This window comes from Acinonyx jubatus, chromosome C2 (genome assembly GCF_027475565.1).
Source record: "Acinonyx jubatus isolate Ajub_Pintada_27869175 chromosome C2, VMU_Ajub_asm_v1.0, whole genome shotgun sequence".
NCBI classification, from domain to species: domain Eukaryota; kingdom Metazoa; phylum Chordata; class Mammalia; order Carnivora; family Felidae; genus Acinonyx; species Acinonyx jubatus.
The window spans coordinates 16,503,463-16,519,558 of record NC_069384.1 but is presented as its reverse complement, the minus strand read 5'-3'; the positions used below and the strand labels follow the sequence as shown (position 1 = coordinate 16,519,558).

Genomic DNA, 16,096 nt, shown 5'->3' with positions numbered 1-16,096 from the left:
TAACTCACCAGTGGCAAATAAGGATGTGTGAAGGTGCTCAACATCATTATGCATCTGAAAAATGCACATCAAAATTTAAATAACATAACAATAAAAACCCAATTAAAATGACTAAAATGTAAAAGCTTACCAACAGCATGTGTGAGTAAGAATGTGAAACAACTGGATTTCTCATGCATTGCTGTACAAAATGGTACAAACACATAGGAAAAAATGATTTGGTAGTTTCTATAATGTGGAATATACAGGCATAAAAAAACATTTAACTCAATTGGAACTCATTTGAAACTCTTTGGGTCTGACACAAAACTTAGTTGTGAGGAGGGGCACCTGGGTGGCTCAGTCACTTAAGCATCTGACTCTTCATTTCAGCTCAGGTCAGAATCTCACGGTTTGTGAGTTTGAGCCCCGCGAGCTCCCCACTGTTAGTGCAGAGCCTGTTTGGGATTCTCTTGTCTCCCTCACTCTCTGCCCCTCCCTGCCTCCCTTTTCTCTCTCTCTCTCTCAAAATAAATAAATAAACATTTAAAAAACTTAGTTGTGAGGAGTTCAGTTGAAAGATGACTTTGTCTCATAACGAGACAGTAACAATGAAATCAGAATAACAAGATAAATTGAGAATATTGCTTGACGATAAATATGACAGGACCACCATTCGTTTAGAAAAGGACCTTATGTATCTTCATATAATTCTCTAGGTTTCATTTGCCAAAGACTAATGGGACTGATTTTATTTATCAGAATTTTAAAAAGTAGTTCTATTCCCAAGTCTATAACTAATTTGTTTATGATCTTTGCCAGGTTGCTTAATTCTTTGGCCATGAGTAAAATAGAAATGTTGGGTAAAATGTAAATGTTACCTCTTTCTCATCTTACTCATAGAGTAGTGGTAAAGATAAAAAGACATAATGGATATGTACACTTTTGGAAATTGTGAAACATTGATTGAATGTAATCAATCTTACTCAAACAGCTATTAGTTTTATCAATTTATTCATATCATTATTATGTACAATAAAAGGTCTGAAATGATTCAACCTGATTTTCTATCATTAATCATTAGGCAACATACATCATTATGACTAAATAGTTCAATCTGTGGAAATAAAACAGGAATAGATATTACTTACATGATTACAGAAATGTTTGCTTTGACTTTATTTCAGTCATCCTGTAAAATAATTCTGGGTAAGGTAAAGTTGCAAAGATTATTGAAAATTTGCTTTATTTAAGTGCTTCGGGACGTTTTTCTTTAAAACCTGCCATTCTTATTGTATAAACACTCTCCTTAGTTGCAAGAGGCAATAGTCATTATAATACAGCTTTCAAGTTCTATAATATATGCCATATGAAAAAACAGGATGTTTCAAAAACAAAATTCTTCCCAAGAGGTGATTATTAGATGACTCTTTTTGAAACCGCACTTCAATATTTATCCATATGCTCCAGAGAAAAAATTTGGCACATTTATTAAAATCAGTGGGAGAGAGTCACCTAATTTTAGATATGCTGAACTAGACTTTGTAGTTTGCCAATTGTATTAAATCATAATTAGTAAAAATAACAGGATATCTGCTTTAATGTTTTAAGAAATCCAATGACCCACAAATGTTGAAACAACAAAACCGGAGAATGAATGTGAGAATGGTTCTCAAATTATAACAATGAATTATAAGTTAAGTGACCAGTTTTTACTCAAATTGAAACGCTTCAGCTGCTATTAGAGACGAATTTTTGTACAGTTTCCAACTGGAGTTTTGAAAAAACCCAGGACACATTACCATGTGCCTGTAAATTCAGCGCCAACACATGGATTTTTGAGGTTCTGAATATATGCAGCATAAAGATATTCTTTTATACACCTGAAACTAATGTAACATTGTGTGTCAACGAAAACTCTCCAAGCACATACGATCTCCTTAAAATTGTAACTATCTCTTCAAATGGTCATTTCTGATTATGTAAAGATGCACTCCAAAGACAGGAAGATTGTCTTCCTCATCTTTGAGTCACTATCCCTAGAAAAATTTTCAACAATTGTCATATTCCCAAGTGCAAAATATTTGAGTCAACAGTCATTCTGGGTTTGGAGGTTTACCTCTAAATATCTGACATACAGTTTTATCTAATTTTATCCTCACATAAACACTACAAAATATTTATTGGTTCTGCTTGTTCACTTATGACATCAAGTAAACAGTTACTATGTACTCCAAGCCAAATTTTAATGGTAAATTTAACATCCATATTTTTAAAATCACTACACTTCACGTTATGGAAAGTATTTTTAAATGATTCTGAGGATAAATTTGAGAAATTATTGCAGAAAGCATAGAAAAGTCATGACAAAGGTCAATGATAAAAGATTATACAAAAGTAGGGAAACAAAGTTTGATTTTAAGAAATGTAAGGGATCCTGATTTGGAAACAAACAAAAAAAAAACAGGAAAAAGAAGTAATAATCTGAAATAACCAAAGAAAAATTTTTCCACTTTAAAAACTACCAATTGATATAAATATGTATATATCATATTAGTAGCAATACAACTCAATTTGAAGGACTTACTGTGTTCTATGCAAATATCTATAAAATATACTCCTTCTAAAATAATTCTTTGATAAAAATGAAATATGAGGAAAATATAAAAAGCATCCTATGAAAATCTAGGGAGGAAATAATAAATTTTGTTCAAAGGAACAATATTCTTATTGGTTTCAACCACCTCCGTGCCGACGGTAAATTTAAGGAGATGTATCACAGTCATTAAAAGGTTTTGAGAAGAAAGGGTTTTATACATGACTGTTAATAAAATTCTATGTATTCACTAAATAGGCCCTCTTTCTGTGTTTCAGCTAGGTTTCTAGACTCTCCCACAGTTAGATTGGAGCCATATGAGTGAATTCTAGTCAGTAGAAGATGGAAGAAATTTATATCAGGTAATTCTGGCCATAAAAACCTCCTAAGGAATCGGTCAGTCGTCTCCTGCTTTCTGCAGCAAACTCGGAATCTGTTCATATTACTTAGCTACTAGTTTGAAGAGACTCAGAATCCCGGAATCACCGCTAAGGGAAAAACAGTCAGAACTGCAATTGTATTGTGATGTTGATAAGAATAAACTTGTGGTATCAGTTTCCTATTGCTACTATAACAAATAGCCATAAATTTAATGACTTAGAAAAAATTATCTAATAGCCCCAGAGCTGAGACATCTAAATGGTTCACACAGAGGCACCTAGGTGGTTCAGTCAGTTAAGCATCTGACTCTTGATCTCAGCTCAGGTCATGATCTCACGGTTCATGGGATTGAGCCCCATATCAGGCTCTGCACTGACAGCACAGAGCCTGCTTGGGATTTTGTCTCTCCCACTCTCTCTGCCACTCCTCTGCTTGCACTCTCTTTCTCTCTGAAAATAAATGAATAAACTTAAAAACATATATATTAAGTGGTCCTCACAGAACTAAAATCAAGATGTTGGCCCATCTCCATTCGTTCTGAAGCCTTTGGGGACAATCCATTCCTTGCTTTTTCCAACTTCTAGAGGCTTCCCATATTTCTTAGCTCATGGTCACATCACCACAGCATCTGATTCTATCATCACATCTTTTTCTTGACTCTGGCCCTCCTGCTTCTCTCTTATAAGGACGCTCATGATTATATTGGGCCTGCTCAGATAGTCCTGGATAATCTTTCCATATCAAGAGTCTTAACCTAATCATATTTGCAAATTCCCTTTTGCCATGGTAACATACTCAACAGGTTTTAAGGATTAGGGTATGGACATCTTGGTAGACCACTACTCTGCCTACCAAATTTGGATTTGTACAACCACTAAGATCTGAGACTGTAGTTGCTGCTATAGATTTGGGGGCACATTTGCATAGCCTCGCCTGTTAGGAGTGATGAACAAAATAAGCTTTTCTCTAGCAAGATGTTAACATGGAAACAGATAAGTAATGGCTCTAATATGTCATGCATATTCTCTCTCTTTCAAACAAACTGTTGAAAATATACTCTTTTATTTGGGAAATAAAGGAAACTTTCCGATTCAAGACTGTGGCCATGATTTAAATTGACTTTCTTTATTGGCCAAGACCTCAGATTTAACAATTTGTGTGCTGTGTTTCAGCTAATTGTTACTCTTCCACTTTTGTTTCATTCCCCAAACCAGAAATGTGTTTGTTAGGGATATATCCTTCTGTTCAGAGTTTATTCTTAATTTTTTATTTTGACATCTATTAAAAAAATAAAAAACAAAAAACAAGCTGGTACTTTGCTATACCCATAATTGCTAAATCTGATTCAGGCTTTCATATGATTAGGACATTCTGGTGAAGAATTTATTAAAAAGAAGAAGGGAAGAAAGAAAGAAAGAAAGAAAGAAAGAAAGAAAGAAAGAAAGAAAGAAAGAAAAAGACAGCAAGCAACAAAGCAACAAAGAAAGAGAAAGGAAGGAAGGGAGGGAGAAAGAATGAAAGAGAAAGAAAGAAAGAAAGAAAGAAAGAAAGAAAGAAAGAAAGAAAGTCTCACAGAGCTCAAGGAAGTAACATAATTACTATCTTCTTTGTCAGACACTGAGTGATAATATTCTGCATGTTTAAATCCTATGCTAAATCTCTTGCCTCATACGGTAAATAATTGTTTTATTCTAGCTTCCTGGCAGCTACTATGTGTCCTTTTATTATTATCTTTCCACATATTTTCTTCTGTTACCGTATTAGTCAGAGCAGTTTGACTGCTTCGGCAAACAATTCCAATTTTTACTAGCTTAAAACAATGTAATTTTTCTCCTGTTCGTGTCATGTTCCAAAACAGGTTGGCACCATGGGGAGGTTGTATTAGCTCAGTTTGCTATAACAAGTACCTTAGATCGGGTGGCTTAAACAACAGAAATTTATGTTGTCAAAGTTCTGGAGCTTGGAAGTCTGAGATCATTGCTCTGGCTGATTCAAAGTCTGATAGGAGCTCTCTTCCTGACTTGCAGATGGCTGCTTTCTCACACTGTCCTCTCAAGGCAGAAAAAGAGATCTCTGTCTCTTCTTCCTCTTCTCGTAAACCAACAATCCTTTTGGATTAGGGCTCCACCTTTATGTCCATGTTTATCCTTAATTACCTTTTGAAAGCCCAATCTCCCAATATAGTCACACTGGAAATTGAGGCTTCAACATATGAATTTGGGGACTATGGCATAGCATTTTATCCCTGTCCCCCAAAATTGATGTCTTTCTCACATGGAAAATATGTTCATTCCACCCTAACAGCTCCCAACAACTTGACTGATTCTAGTATCAATTCTGAAGTCTAAAGTCCAAATTGTTTTCTAAATATCACTTAAATCAAGTATGAGTGAGACTCAGCATGGGATTCATTGTAAGGCAAAATTTTCTTCCAGCTGAGAACCTGTAAAACCAGATGAGCTATGTGTCTCCAAAATACACTGGTGGGGCAGGCAAAGGATAGACATTTCCCATTTTAAAAGGGAAAAATTGGAAGGAAGAAAGAGGTGATAGGTCCCAAGTAAGTACAAAACCTTGAAAGGTAAATTCTACAAGATCCTAAGGCTTAAGAACAACCCTCTTTGGCTCAATGCTTTGCTCTCTCAAACCATTGAGACAGTGGCCCCATCTTCAGAAACCCCAGAGAGCAGTGGTTCCGTACTGAGTCTCTAGGGGGCCAGGCCCTCAAAGCTCTGTGGGCAGCCCCACTTCTAAGGATTTGCAGGATGCTCCCACCCCCAAGGCTGCAATTAAAGGCCATAGGGCATGTTGATACTGAGGTGATGATCTAACCCTCTGAAATCTAGAGAGCAGTATTGACGATGTCCAGATTTCCTGTGGGGCCATTCTTCCCTTTTTTGAAGAATAGTGCACGTTCACAGTCAACTAACTCTTTGCTCCAATCCTGTAGGATTTACAAAGTCTAACAGCTTTCCTTCACTTTGTCTCTTATTTTCTGTCCACTTCAACCCCAACTGGCAGTTACTGTACTGGTATAATCCCATCTCTAGTTCTGGCTTCTGCAGAGATGGCTGATTAAGTCCATGAGTCACACACATAATCTCTTTATCAAATGGTTCTTCTGCCACACCCTTAGTGTTCCCCTCAGAACAAGCCTTCTCATTTTTTGGAATATTTATAGGTTGAGAATTTTCCAAATCTCCAAGTTCTGGCTCCTTTTTGCCTCACAATTTTTGTTTTTCCACAAGTCATGTCTCTTCTCTTACATTTTACTATAAATGATCCAGAAGACCAAAGCTGCACCTTCAATATTTTGCTTAAAAATCTCCTCTGCTAAACATCGAATTTCATGACTTGCAATTGCGTTCTACTGTCCACAAAGCACTTGATCACAAATCAGCCAAGCTTCTTGCCAATTTAGAACAAGGATCACCTTTCCTGAGAGTTCTAATAACCTGTTCTTCACTTTTTCCAAGACTTCCCAAGAATGGTGTTTAAGATCCGTATTTCTACCAACATTCTGTTCACAATCATCCAGGCCTTTTCTAGAATGCACTTCAAAACTCCTCCAGCATCTACTCATTACCCAGTTCCAAAAACACTTTCATATTTTTGGACATTTGTTAGAGCAACATCCATTTCTCGGTACTAAAATCAGTATTAGTCACCTCTAGCTGGTTAACAAGTACAACAGCTGTGTCATTGACTGGATGTGTGTCGTCTCAAAATGCATGTGTTGAAATCTTAACTTACAATATGTTGGTATAGAAGATGGGGCTTTTGGGAGGTGATTAGTCCGTGAGTGTGGAGCCCTAGTGAATGAGATTAGTGCCCTTATAAAAAGGACCCCAGAGAGCTCTCTCATGGTCCTTCCACCATGTGAGGATTCAAGAGGTCTATAACCCAAGGAGGGCTTGCATCAGAACCTACCCAGACTAGCACCTTGATCTCAGATTCTGAGTCTCCAGAACTATCAGAAATAAATTTCTCTGATACCATAGTATTCTTGAATTTGTATTTTCTTTTTACTTGGTTGTTGTGGTTGTTGCTGCTGTTGTTGTTGTTGTTTGCTTATCTGGCTTGCCCATCTCTGGAATTCTCTCACCAGGCACATTCTTCTGGCCAGGACAATTCTGGTGAAAAAGTACCACTTTAGCTTCTACTGGAGTAAGCTGCAAAACTGACATTTTGGCTCTTTGGTAAGAGTCAGGGTTTGGTGTTCGGTCAGGCATTACAAGGGCACTGTGAGCTGTTTCTTTAAAAGTGTTGTGTAGTTTAAATACATTTGACTATGTTTGAAAAAGAAAAGTTACTTTATGACATTTGATTTTAACTCAAGTGCAACCGGTATTTATAATTCATTGTGGATAAAATTTGCTATTACTAGAAGGTCTTGCGATTCTATGTAAAAAAGACTTTCAAATTCTCATTAAATACTAAAATTGACATTATCAGCTTAAGGAACACAACTTTTTATGCATTTTTGAGTATTGCCTGCATAGTGCCAGTACAAATTATCCAAAAAGTGTTTCTGCAGTATTAATATGTTATCAAAGATGGTTTGACTTAATCAAGTTGGGGTATCAAAATTTACATGTCATTAAAAAAATTCTCCCCCTAGGGCGCCTGGGTGGCTCAGTCAGTTAAGTGTCTGACTTCAGCTCAGTTCATGGTCTCACAGTTCATGAGTTTGAGCTCTCTGTCAGGTTCTGTGCTGACAGTTCAGAGCCTGGAGCCTGCTTCGGGTTGTATGTCTCCGCTCTCTCTGCCCTGCCCCTGCTCACGCTCTCTCTCTCTCAAAAAAGAAACATTAAAATTTTTTTAAAATTTTCTCCTTAAATATTAATATTAAATTAGTATATTATATCAAATAGAACCCTCATATCATGTTAGGTCTCAAAGTAAAATATGCATATATATATAGTTATATATATAGTTATATATATTTTTTTATGGTAAAAGAGGAAGTGAGGCACATTTAAATTTTTGAGAGTTTATTTCAGCATACATTGATTCCAATACAGCAGCACCAAACCAAAGGTAGTCAGGAGCATTCTGCTGATAGGAGACAAAGACAAGTTTTTTAATATAGAAGCTGAAGCAAAGCAAGGAAACAATTTGATTGGCTAAAGCTTAAGCATTCGTCCTGTTTAGGAAAACCTATTTCACTGATTGTAATTGCCCTTTGTAAGTTTCAGGTCTCGGACTCAAGTGCATTGATGCTGGCTTAGGTTTTGGTTTGTTTATATAGGCTGCTAAGGCATGAGAACCACCTCAGTCTAATTGCTTCCATGTTCCATTACTTTCTTGTTTAATTAAAAACTTAATGTATACAAAACCTTAAATTCCAGCATTAATCAGAGATAATTATATCTTTATACAATTGCTATAAAATCAATAAAAGTTTTCCCAAACACATGGATTGGAAAGGCACCTCAGGTGTGTGTGTGTGTGTGTGTGTATAATTGCATTGGAAATGGTTGCTACAGCTAATTTATCAATAGAGCAAGAATTTTTATGTTTTTTGCATACAAACGTAGTAAAATTTGCATTTATTTGGGGCTTCCTATAGATGAAGAATTCAAACTCACCATCTCATTTACTTCTCTCAAATCATCCTGTGAGGCAGAAATAAGGAGTAATGTGTTGTTGTTGTTGTTTTTCTACATAAGGAAACAGTTTTGTAATAGTTCGATTTATCCAAAACCATCCCGTTAGAGGGTGGTGGGCTGAGAAGGAGGGAGGATAGTTGAACTGTCTTCTCTAATATCCATATTCTCCCTTCTGTTTTGCTGCATTTTACAGGAAACTCGATTTTAGGGTGCAGCCCTTGCACTCTTACTTCCAGTGGGGTCTGCAATGGGAAGCTGGAACCAATGATGGGAATGGCAGATGAAGGAGAAGCCGGGATATTCCCCTTCTCTCTGCTCTTGTGGTGTCTCTGGCTGTCATTGGTTCCTCTGAGGCTCCAGCTCCTGACCACAGCCCATCCATCATGACTGCAGCAGCCGTGAAGCAGCCATGATTTCTGGAAGCTGGTAAGGCCACCTGTTCTTAGTGCCCTTCCAGAACGAGGGTGACAACAGCTTCCTGCTGTTGTTAATTTCTGGGTGGCCTCATTTGCAGCTTGTTGACCATTTTTCCTGTATCAATTAACCTAACACGGTTTAATTTTTCCACCTAGATCCTAATGGCCATCTGAGAAATACCAACAGTGATACCATTTGTAGAAGTATTAATCCCAATCCGATATTTCTGTTTCATGAAATAATATCTTTGCTTAAAATGAGGAATCGCTATATTTATTGTTCATTATGTATTATTGATATAAACCATATGGGCATATTGCTCCTGTTTTTGAGTTTCTAAAAGTGTTTTCAATTGCTTCCCTTTGATTAAGATAAGACAGTTCATGTAAAAACAAAACAAAACAAACAACAACAACAAACAGTGTCATGATTAAGGTCAATAGTTAATGTAATCCTTGTTCTGCCTTTCAGAAGCTTTATGACCTTGAATTACTTTGTCCCTGAGCTTGGTTTTAATAAGGATAATTCATAAGACTTAGGGTTTTTATGAAGAATGAATATGTGTGAAGGACACTGTGTATTGCCTGATTCGTAATCATTAATAAAAAGTAACCATTGTTTAAGGTTTAATTTGAGAATTCATAGTAAAGCAAAATTGTTGTGATTGACATAAATATAATTTTAAAACCATTTATTTTTAATTGTGAGTATTTCCAAATCATTTATATACCTTTGTGTATGTGTATAGTATGAATATATAGTTGCATATTATATATATAAATATATACATATATATTATATATACACACACATACACCATTGCATAATGCAATTGAAATATACTTTTCTGAGAGTTTTAGATTTTAAACTTCAGGAGCTTAAGAAAAAAAATAACATCAGTCTATATTTTTAAAGTTTTAAAGAGATACATTTCTTGATTATAACAAAATTAATTTCAAACTGTTTGCAAAGAAGCATTCTACAAGTGAAAAATGTATTCCTGAAAACAAAGAAATCCAGTAAAAAATTTAATTACCCTGGACCTACATAAAAGAATGCTAAGGTATTCAGATAATGTAGAAAAATATTTGGAAAATGTAAGAAAAATTAGATAATTATTTTTGTGTGTAACTAGTTTTAGTGATGAACTAAATTATCACATATTGGTCCTGATTTGGTTATCTCTAAGGTCCTAATTTATTTATGTTCCAGTATTGTATCTTTAAGCATCCTTTTACAATCACCTGCAGAAGTTTCTTTTTAAAAAATGTTGATGATGTACCTGAAGAAGGACAACTTCGGTCTAAGGTTTGAAAGAAAGAAAAGTCCCAAAGCAAAAAGTAAAAAGCAAAGTAAAACAGAGGCTTAGGGGATGAGCCTACAGATAGAATTGGATAGAAACATATTCCATTCTTCCTATGTCAAGCATGAAAGAAAATAAAAATGATGAAGGCAAGGATCTCCAAAACTATGAAAATTCATTGTAATTTCAGGAACTATTACAAAAAGCAAATTTCAAGTTCTGAATGACAAAAAATTAGCTGTCATTTGGGACCCTAAATTAGCGTAAGATCCATTTATTCCAGCTGCAGCTGACTTCCATATTGTAGAAACATACTATTCTGACTCATTCCAAGTATACATTATTCTAAAATCAGATTTCAAAATTTAGCCAAAATGGAACTCGAAAGAACATTATGTAAATATCACTTCTTGTTTTAATTCCCTCAAAAATCCCTAGGCTCTGTATCAGTAAAGGCTACATATGTGGGATAAGGTTTTGAATGTACATAAAACACAGTCACTGTAACAATAGTCATCCTTGATTTGCCCTTTTATTATGTACCCACTGCATTTATGAAGATCTATAAACGAGCTCTGTAAATCATCCAACAAACTCCAAGGGAAGGAGTCTTTGTGGAATTCAAGATGTTAATATTTCCTTTCTAACCAAATTAACTCCACATGTTTTCTGCTGCAACTAATCTCTTTCCTGTGGAATTAGGCATGGTCTGACTCATTCTTTATTTTTTGAAAATGACAATTTACTCCAGAGTAGCCCTCATTTCACATAGCCTCAGGCTCCCGGCCATTGCTGTGTATCCAGCATCTTTGCTGATCTTTGTAGCAAAGGTGTGCAATTATGGGAAAAATTCTAACACCACTAGTATGCCAGTCATCTCATAAACAGCACGCTTTAGTCTGCATGTGTCTGGGGGAAATAATTTCTTAAGTGTCTACAGAATTTTCAGACAGATGAAGTACCCTTAAACATATCTGAAAACAATAACGAGAATAAGACTTACATTAATTGATAATGTCTTAAAGGTCAGACCTTTATCTGTACTTACAACATTGCTAACCCTAGGGATGCCTGGGTGGCTCAGTAGGTTAAGCATCTGACTTTGGCTCACGTCATGGTCTTAGGGTTTGTGAGTTCCAGCCCCATATCAGGCTCTCTGCTGACAGTGTGGAGCCTGCCTGGGATTCTCTCTCTCCTTCTCTCTCTGCCCCTCCCCCACTTGCTCATGCTCTCTCTCTTGCTCTCTCTCTCTCTCTCTGTCTCAAAATAGGTAAATAAACTTATTTAAAACAGTATTGCTAACCCTAACAAGATAAGGTGGATAATATAACCACATTTTGAACATGAGAAGACACATTCCCACACCTAAGAAGTAATAGAGCAGAGATTCAAACCAACCATCAAGGCTCAAAAGCCAATGGCTTTGAAATACAGCATAGCCATCATTTGCTTCTTAAAATGGCTTATGCAGAGACAGAGTAGGAATCACTGTGACTATTTATATTTATGAACTGATGCTCAGAAAGATGAAGTCACTACCAGGACCTCAAAGCTTGGAGGTAGAGTGTAACCTACAATGCCCCATCCCATGTTTGTTTTCCTCCATCTCTTAACTCACTCAGAGGATTTAGCTGAAGCCCCTCTGAGAGAGTCTCCTTAGGTAGAGAGGAAGAGTAAATGGTAAGGGGAGAGAAAGGAGACAGGTAAGAGCTGAAGCATGAATACTTGAAGAGCAGACTCCATGGGCTATTTGTTTTAGTACCCATAACACCTAGTATGATGTCTTGAACATAGTGATGGTAGGTATTTAATAACATATAGTTATTAACATAGTACTATTCATGGATTTGGGGGGTTATTTTGGTTCATTTCTTGGCCTGCTGAAGATCTTCCTATATTATTATAAGGATTATCTGACTGGGTATCTGGACAGTTTGTTTTAGTTCTGTCCCATCATTCATTTTAGCTGTTATTCCAGGAAATTGTCTTTACCTCTCTGGTCTTGATTTCTCTTGGGCATATAATAAAGGAGTTCCTTTAAGTTTTAAAATGTTTTCAAACTAGAGTGAACCATCCACAGATAACCTGGTCTTCAGAGGACTTTCCATTGTGGGACAAGATCTGGTCATAGAATTTCTGGTCATATGAGGAAATCAAGTATATTATGTGTGTGATCTCAAAAGTTTTCAGTAGCCTGCTGGAACACAGCAATAAAACATCCCATGGCCTTGATGTTTATGGAGAAGCTATTTGTCTTATCAACCGGCCCTTTTTTCAGCAGGCGATTATTAAAGGGCCTGTATATGAAAGTGCTGTACTAGCAAGAAGTTCAAAACAGTAATAACTGATGTCTAAAAGGTTTACATATTAGGTGCCAGAGAGAGAAAAGGGAGTGCCTAATGGTATTACTCAGTGAACTGGAAAAGTTAACATTTGAACTTGAAGGGAGAGTGAGCTTTCAGTGAACAGCAAGGATAAAGAGCTGCCCCAGTCAAGGAATCAGCTTGACATGATATGTTTGGGGCAAAGCCAATGTGGAGAGGATCAAGAGTGGAGGGAGACGAAGCTGAGCCCTGAAGAGCCCAGCATGCCAATCTCAGTTGTTCTATTATCTTGTAGGTTATAAGCCATCTCTTAAAAACTTTCTCAACAAGAGTGACATAATCATATTTACATTTTGAAAAATCAATATGGCAGCCAGTGGAGGTGGAGGGAGGATGCCTGGATGGAAAAGAGCCCAGTGATTGCAATAAACCAGGCAAGAAAGACTGAAGACCTGAACCGAGATTGTCACTTCAGGGATGAGGTGCTACACGAAACTGTGCTACACTCCATTCAAGTTTTTTGTCATTGCCATCCAAAGAGTAACTTGGTATGTTTTATATTGGAAGACATTTTCTGAAACAAAATCACATGTGAGGAAAAACAAAAATGTGACTAAATGACAACTAATACAATTACGCCAAGGCTAGAGACAATATTGCTAGAATGTCTTCTTGATGGCAAGGTACAAATTCAGTGGTGATAACCTACTCTAAATACTCTAAATAACCTACTCTAAATAACCTACGTCTAAAAATAGACGTTCATGTCATTCCTTATTTGGTGGTCCTTTAATGTCCAATTTGATTTACTTGACTTGGAAGAGAACAGATATTCAGCATATCATTACAGATTCTTTAATGCAAATATTTGACTTAAATTTACCAAATTGTTAGATTTTGCTCAAAAATTATATGAATATATTTTTACTTCAAATTTAAATTTTAAATTTAAATCTCTAATTGGTGCTTGAACCTTCACCCACTGCCTCTTTCCCTCCCTCTCTCTCTCTCTCTTTGTCTCTCTCCATCAAGACCAAGGTTTATATTTCACTGCCCTTTCTTCCCATGGATCAGAATCTCTAAAATACATAAATAAATCATAAATCTAGAGCCTGTCTTAACTTTCTGATTTTTTCCACCTCCACTAATACCCTCAGTGGTTATTCCAGAAGCTGCCATTAGCACCCTTTAAAGTCCATTGTAATTTCTCTTATATGAGATCATAATGACCATGATCAGAACAAACATGTATGATGAACAATCCAATAATTAAAATTTAATTTCATCAAAAACACAAGAAAAAGTAATTCAAAATGAAATAAAAGGCAGGGAAATAAATACAAGAAGTGATTGCACCTATCATGAAGTAGTGGTTTGTATCAGAAAAAAAAAAATACAACATTCCACAACATTCCACTCCACTTTTTTCCTTATAATGTGATCATTTTCTGTAAATATGTGTTTTGGTATATTTAGTTCAACTACATATAATGGATTAGAAGAAAAAAGAGTAGATTTCTAAGTAGAGAGTGGCAGCCATGGTTTCCCTAATTAGAGAATAGATTGGGAAAAAGAAAGGTTCTAATACTAAAAAGAGTGCTGTGGTCTATAATTAATACTTTATGAAGTTTCTCTTATTCTTAGATATTTCCAGGTTTAGGAAGTTTAGACAAAGCGTGATTTAAAATATGTTATCATACCTTTAAGAGGTATTTTATCAATAAATATTTTTTTTATCTAGTTAATTTTTCCCCACTTTATTCACAACCAAATCTCTTAACTACTTTTATTAATTTCGGTCTTTGGGGTTCACATTTTAGAGGCTTTTGATCAACTATTTCCCTCAAATATTCACAGTTATATATAAGTTCTTCAAACCCTATACCAGCCTTTAAAATCTTCCATAAATGCCCTTCAGGCTACTTTGATCCTAATGAGATTCACAGATTTTGAAAAGACAGTCTGGTTGGTATTAAAACAAACCTCAATAAAGAGATATCCCTTCCAGTATTTCATCATTTGATGACTCTAAAATTATATATTTCTTTTTTACTAACTCTCATTTTACTTGACAATGCCCAGATGATTTGATTTTTATTTCCTGTCACAGGGAGACCTCTGATGGTATAACCATATTTCAGGTTTGTCTGTCATTTGAAATTGGTTATTTTCATCAGGTAGTATAAATTCAATAGCTCTGAAGTCAAGGTAATGGATGAGTTTACTGAAAACACAACTGTGCCTCTCATTCTGCTAGCCAAAATATATTTGATGACCATAAACATGAAACTCCAGACCTCAACCTGCTTCTAGGAAGGCAAGATGAATGTCCCCTTGGGAGTAGGACACTCAGAGATATGGTAAATTACCTTGTCCAAGCACTGGCCAAGGGGTACTGTGGGAAAGCTCCAGGAGCACATGAGGTACATGAGCTAATTTGTTTCCCATTGGTTTGTCTCTCAATGGCTTGGCTGTGGGCCTGCTAAAGGGAAAAAGAAATTGTGTTTCTTAGATTCTCTCAAAATTGCACACTATTTCCACTTCTAAAATCTTGTTTTATTCACATTCAGTAAAGTTATCAAAATTAACAACAGCCAGACTATTATATTACTTATGGTGGAAAAAAACTGTTTAATTTACATTTATAATTCACACATAAGGTCATAATTTTCAGTCTTACACAGGTAGCCTACGAATGATTATATCTTTGGGTGAAATGGGTGGTGTGTGTGTGTGTGTGTGTGTGTGTGTGTGTGTGAACTGTCATTAATCAGCCATGTTCCATGTGCGATAGATTTTTCATATGACTTAGCTTACCATTAAAGGAGACAGAAAAGAATTATGTAGGCCTACCTCATTTTGAATACATAAAAGAGAATCTACTATGTGTAACTCACTATACTTCTTAGGTATTCCTAACCAGAGAGGTAAAATAGGTCATTTTTAGATCAAATAAAAGTAATGTAATATAACACACTATTTTAAGGTTTTGTTTTTGTTGTAATCTTTAAGAAAAGATGTAGATTATATTATATATTATCTGTATATTTTAAAGTAACTTTTGACTTAAGGTCAACAATATACTTAACTTATATCTAACTTAAGGTTATATACTCTATCATTGGTTTCCTTAATTGTCTTCTACCTCTAGTTAAAAATAAAAAATAAATGTTTTCTTATCAAGACCTCTAAAAATGCTTAGGGATGGTCCAAAATTCCCAAACATGTTTATAAGTTAGATCTTACAAGAGATATGAAGTAAACACAGCAATTTTCACCATTCATACATCTGACATTGAATCACATACTAATCAGACCCCTGGCTGAGCTTTCCTATAATTAAGGGTTTAACTATTATGCAATAAACTGGATTCTAAATCATTTTCCAATTCTTCCCAACCAAAATATATTTAATATGTCATTAGTCTCTCATCATACCCAAGATATTTTTGAGCAAAGTCTCTGGTTGAACAGAATATTTTCC

At 35.6% G+C, this 16,096-nt stretch overlaps 1 long non-coding RNA gene across 2 annotated transcripts in view; it reads right to left on the bottom strand.

Moving 5' to 3' along the window:
* Nucleotides 1-16,096, bottom strand: part of LOC128315128 (uncharacterized) — a 133,220-nt gene that overhangs the window by 84,886 nt on the left and 32,238 nt on the right. Inside the window, exon 3 of one of the 2 annotated variants that reach the window (XR_008297576.1) lies at nt 8,411-15,094. The exons of the other annotated variant lie outside the window; for it this stretch is intronic. This is a non-coding gene — a long non-coding RNA (uncharacterized LOC128315128). Of the gene's footprint in view, nt 1-8,410; nt 15,095-16,096 lie in introns of those variants that run through there. 2 annotated transcript variants of the gene reach the window in all.